The sequence below is a fragment of the Equus asinus genome, chromosome 17 (assembly GCF_041296235.1).
Source record: "Equus asinus isolate D_3611 breed Donkey chromosome 17, EquAss-T2T_v2, whole genome shotgun sequence".
In the NCBI taxonomy this organism is placed as follows: domain Eukaryota; kingdom Metazoa; phylum Chordata; class Mammalia; order Perissodactyla; family Equidae; genus Equus; species Equus asinus.
In genome coordinates, this window is record NC_091806.1 from 15804992 (window position 1) to 15810991 (window position 6000).

Here is a 6000-nt window from a genome sequence, read left to right on the forward strand (position 1 = left end):
ATGTTGGATATACTACTGGCTTGAATAATTCTTAAAACAACTTTTTGTTCATTTTAATTTTCATAAACAAAATCATATATATGAGATTAAAAACATCCTGAAATATCTATCTATCCCCTTTCACAGAAATTAAGGCTTTTACATAAAATTAAATCTCTAAGTAAAGGAAGGCTGGGAACATACAGCTAGTCCATCAGTCTGTGTGCAATTATCAGGTGTTCGCTAAAAATATTTTCATTTAGATAACAATAAAAGTTTAATTTACATAATTAAAGAAATAAAATTTTTTGCACATTTAAAAAAATGTGTCCCTTTTCTATAGGGTCAACTTTTCCTCTTCCATGATAATCTGAACAAATTTCCTGAATTATCTGGAGAGTACCTTTGGAAGTGCAAATTTGCTTACAATACATCAGCTTGAATCTTTTAATTTGTGTTAAGAATAATCTTCCTTGATATGTAAACACCAGAAATTGGACATTTAAAACTAATGTGGTTTTAGGCACTCTAAAAAAAATGAATGGTTGAAAACTATGCTGCAAAACATAGAATGTCAACTGACTAAAGTTGTGAAAAATAATCAAATTCATTCACTTTTCCTATTTGCATTTTATATGCCAGTGTAATTTTTTTATTTAAAATATACTAAATTTATAATGGCAAATGATAAGTGAAAAATAAAATGAAATCGCTCAGGCATATTTTAATTGTTCATATTTTATGCCTTTTTCTAGAAATTTCATGGTTTTGTATACAATCTAGGCAATAAAAGAAGAGAATACAGGACGGAGTTCTAAGAGAGATTTGTCTCAGCACTCAGTGTCTATTTTTTGCATTAATGAATGGATGAGAAATTCACAACTTTGCATCTTTTGTACAACCTTGAGACATTATTTACATAAAGGGAAGTAGAGTGTAGAATAGGGAATATGAACTCCAAGGGCTATTAACTGACAGCCAATGAGGACACAAACACTGCAGCACAGTTTCAACCTTAGTCTGACCCAATGTGACCACCATATCTGAGCTCTCTGGATGATTATTTAAAAAAGTAGAATGCTTTTGTACTGAAGTTATTTAAAAGCTATCAAATCCAGCGAATGACGAATTCAAACCTGTTTCTTTAAGATTATTTTGAATAATGAACTGATAATTGGTATAGCATTAAAAACTGGTCCATAGTGTGAGAAAGCAATTCTGTTTAAATTATCATTCAACTCTAATTTCATCAAGGAGAAAAAATTTAACTTGTTCCTACTATGAATTTAATATTGCTATAAGGCTTCCTAACCTCTAACTTTCTTTTTTAACAAACCAGAAATAATTATCAGGCTTATAGTGTTCAACAATTAACAGTACTTAAACAAAGTATAATAAATCTTTGGTTTATTGATCAATGTTCTTCTTACCTTATTATAGCTAATGCTGATTACTTGTATAGGACATAGCATACTGTATAATTTACAGAGAGATTTATTTACATAAAACAAACTGATTTAAAATAAACTCACATAGGGTCAGCCCTGGGGGCCTAGTGGTTAAGTTCAGTGCACTCTGCTTTAGTTGCCCAGGTTTGGTTCCAAGGTGTGGACCTATACTGATCTGTTAGCAGTCATGCTGTGCTGGCAGCCCACATACTAAACAATAGAGGAAGATTGGCATAGATGTTAGCTCAAGGTGAATCTTCCCCAGTAAAAATTTAAAACTACAGTTAACTTACATAAATAGGTTTGTAAACAACTCAAACTGAGTATCACTTGATATATCAAACCCCCAATTTTCAATAAAAGTGATTCATCAAGACAATCTAAGTAATTTATTAACATCACGAAGTAATACATTATGGATATTGGAGGACAGATATATCTGATTCCCACTCAGTCTGAGGCAGCATCCCAAACTTGAGAGCAGAGCAAGTATCATGAAGGATAGCAGAGAGAGGAAATATTTTGAATCCAATATAAAAGAATGTACAAGGTGACATTACCAGGTTATCCAGTCTGTTTTTCTGAATATTACATTGATATAACATGCAGTTAATATAAATATATGATTCAGTGTTTTCTATTCCAAATCATTTTGAAATAATTTTCCATCAGTTTTAGCAAAATGTTCGTTTCTTAAGGTAGGATTCTGGCTCCTTTTCTAGACCATCATAAATGTATAGTCCACAATAGCTCTTAAAACCCATCTCAAATTCTGAGTGAAAATAATATTATGATCACTGCTGTTAGCAGAAATAAAAGGGACATGTGAAACAGTATAGTGAGAGAAGTATTGTCATTGAAGCACCTAACATATTCTTGAACATGTTTTCTCAATTTTTCAAATAATTGAAAACAAAAATGTTGACAGGAGGAAAGATGCACACACTCTACAAATGGTTGGAATAGTGGCAACAAGAAAGAGGTAGAAACATGGAGAGATATAAAATAAAGTCAATGGTGACCTGTTTTGATTCAAATTGTGTTTCTATAGCAGTAATCATCTGAATATAAAAAGAAAACCAGTTATCTAAGTATTTCTAATAGTCAGAGTATTGATAGCAAGTGAAATGTGTCCTATATTTTCCTCATTTTTCACTTTAATTGTAGTTATTGAGGGTTATTTGTTTGAATTTAAAAGTGGAATTTGAAAGTTATTTGTAGAATTTAAAATACGAGCAATCTTGCCAATGTTCTACGAGAAATAAATCACCCAGTATCAGCTCAGACACTATCCAAACCCTATTCTCACTAATTTTATTAAGCATCTTCCTTTCCTATCAAAACTTTAAAAAGGGAACTCGATAAACAGAGTCAAGTGTTTCCCATTCTATAACTTTTGTGTATGTTGAGCTAATTGCTAACCTCTCTAAGTCTCATTTTCCACATGTATAGAATGGACATACTATTTCATACTTCAGAAATATAATGAGGAATACAAGAAATAATGTTATACACACCAGTATCACACATGGTTCATAAACACATGTTAGTTTCCTTTTATTTTTTCTATTTTTTGAGGGAGGAGTTTCTGAAATTGCCACAAACATATATAATTAAGTCCAATGAAGATATAAAGAAAAAACAAAGATATCACGACATGTGAGGTGATCAGAATAAATTTCATTAATCAACAGGGAAGCAAGAATGGATTTTCAAAAATGAAAAAAAAGAACCTTTAAAAAGTGTTTTGAAATTCTTGTGAAAGCAAACATATATTTCCGGTCCTAGGAATCATTTATTTTATGTCTATACTTAAATGAAATTTAGTTCAGAAGAGTAGAATATCCACTTTTATGACAATGCAAGAATTAATTGGTCTTTGTAAACTCTGAGAAATTATATTCCTGGTGTTTTCTGAACAGATCCCCCAGTGTCTCTGAGTCGCTGTTCATGGTAATGTCCCTGGTGCCTCTGGGAATCTTCTGGCTGTAGCTTGACTTCTCACCTGTGTCTTAGGCTGCCTCAGGCCCTGTTTCTCTGGAGGCCCTAAAATGCTCCAGTCAGAAGAGTAGTTCAAGAAACTCTTCCTGCTCTGTGTTCATCTTGCTTTCTGAAGAAAAGGAGGAAACATAATGTAGCCTGGAATAGTATTAGGGCAGCTTTTGGGAAAGTCTGAGATGAGGGAGGACCAAGAGAACCAAGGACAGACAGCTACAGTCCAAATGTGGATCATTAATTAGAGTAACCTTCACGTGTAGAGTGACTGGATCAATAAAGTCGGTGACTTGCAATATCAGGACTGGAACCAGGCTATTTGTTGCCAGGGAATAACATTGATAGAATATATCCATTCCCCAAAGGTTGGGGAATGGAGGACAGAAGAAAAAGACAGAATAAACATTCATTTCCCCATCCGCATATCAGGTTAGAAATGGCATATCATTAAGTGAGAATATAAAAAGAAAAAAATCAGAGGAAACCATCACCTAATGTACAGCAAAACTTTTATTCCATCTACCATTTGATTTTTCTCTAATGTGAATTCATTTCTGCAGATTATATAGGTTCAAACCAAAATGTGTGCACTGAAGTTCAGTTAACCAATCCCCCTCTCTGACACAAAACAAATATTAAAAGTTTCCTTCAGACATGCTGTTTCGTTGATCTACTTGTCTACCTTCAAGGAATATCACACTGCCTTGATTACTGTAGCTTCGTAACATAGCTTTAAATCAGGAAGCGTGAGTTCTTCAAATTTGTTCTTTTATAAAGCTGTGTGAGCTAAAATACATCCTCTCCATTTCGATATAAATTTTCTTTTAAAATATTAAAAAGGATGTATTTTTAAATTGCAAAAAATCTGTGTGCTCTGATATTTTTGAGAATTAATACATATGAAATTTTAAGTTTATTTTTGGATTTGTACTAATGGAAAACACAGTAAGTTTTTTGTATATTGATTTTATAACCTGAAAACGTGCTAAATTCACTTTAATAAAAGAAAAACTCATTCATATTGGAAAAGAAGAAGTGAAACTGTCTTTATTCACAGATGATGTAACTATGTAGAAAAATCTGAATACTTTATGGAAAAGCTATAAAAATGAATAAGTGTTAAAGAAATGAACTTGTGGAATGAATTCAGATGTAATATATCCTGTTCTATTTTTGTGTAATTTTATTCAGAATAGGTATTATTTCTTCTTTAAGCTTTTATAAAATTCCCCAGTGAAGCTATATGGACAGGGGTTTCCCTTTGTGAAGATTTAAAAGAAGAAATGCAATTTATTTAAGAGACATAAGGATATTAAGATTATCTATTATTTATTTTTAAAGAGTTTCATTCGTTTATGTAGTGCAAGAAACTTGTGCATTCTATATAAGTTGCTGAATTTGTTGGCATTAATATGCATAGGAGCATTAGCTAGTGTGCCCCTTTAAAGACCCTGTGTGCTTGAGGCTCCTTGTCTGGCCTATGCACCAGCACTCAAAATGATAACAGTCCTGGACTTGGCCCACCCAGCTGTTTTTTTATGGGAGAGTTAGCACAAAGGCCCTCATAGTCTGACCCTCTTGGTGGGTGGGGTCTCTGGGCCTTGGAGTGTAGGTCATACAGGGCAGTCTCCTTTGGCAAGCATGCAGCCTTCATTCCTCTGCCTACTTAAGCCAGCTTCTCTCAGGGGACGGTAGTGGGTGCACATTGCTGTCCAACTGACCACCAATGGACCTTCCCTGCAAGTAACTCCCAATAAACCTATATGTCTCATTTGCCGTCTCCAGGTCTTTTTTTCGGTCTCTCAGCAACCTATGCCACAGTGATCACTCAGTGGAACACTAGCATTCTCTTATTGTCCTTTTAAAATCTGTAAAAATTGTAGCAATACCACCTCTATCATTAAGAAACAAAATAATTTTGTAATAAATAATCCAAAAATCCTAGATATCAAGACTTGGAAAATAAAAACAAAATAAATCCAGAAAATATAGATATAAAGATATAAAAATGTAAAGAAAGGAATCAAGGACATAATTAATAATCCTAACTAGGAAACAGTACTAAAGCCAAACATTGTTCCTTTGAAATGATTAATAAAAGTCATAAACTGCAGGAAAGATCAAGCAAGAGAAAAGTGAGAAAAAATACAAATTAACAATATGAGGAAGTCTTATACAGTGCTGGTAGTAAAATGTAAGTGTGTGGAAACACTTTAAAACATTTTTTGACAATATCTACTAAGGTAATCATGACTTATGATCTGGCAATTTGATTCTACATATTGATTTACCATGCTGTAAATTTGAGTGACTTGAACAAATGCATCTGCAATTAGAAGGGTAGACAGAGAACCATATGCGGTCTTAGAAGGAAGAGTAAGTAGAATAAGCACGTGGCTCATACTGCTAGAACACCTGATCTTGCTTGCAATAAATATCAAAGACAGATGAGCAAATTAAGCTCACAGAGGTAGAACTGAATTATCCTTGTACTTAAGTGAGTTTGTATACCCATTTCAGAGTCAGAAACTAAAAACCGTAAGGCCATTCTTCCTACCAACATGTACTCACTTGGATA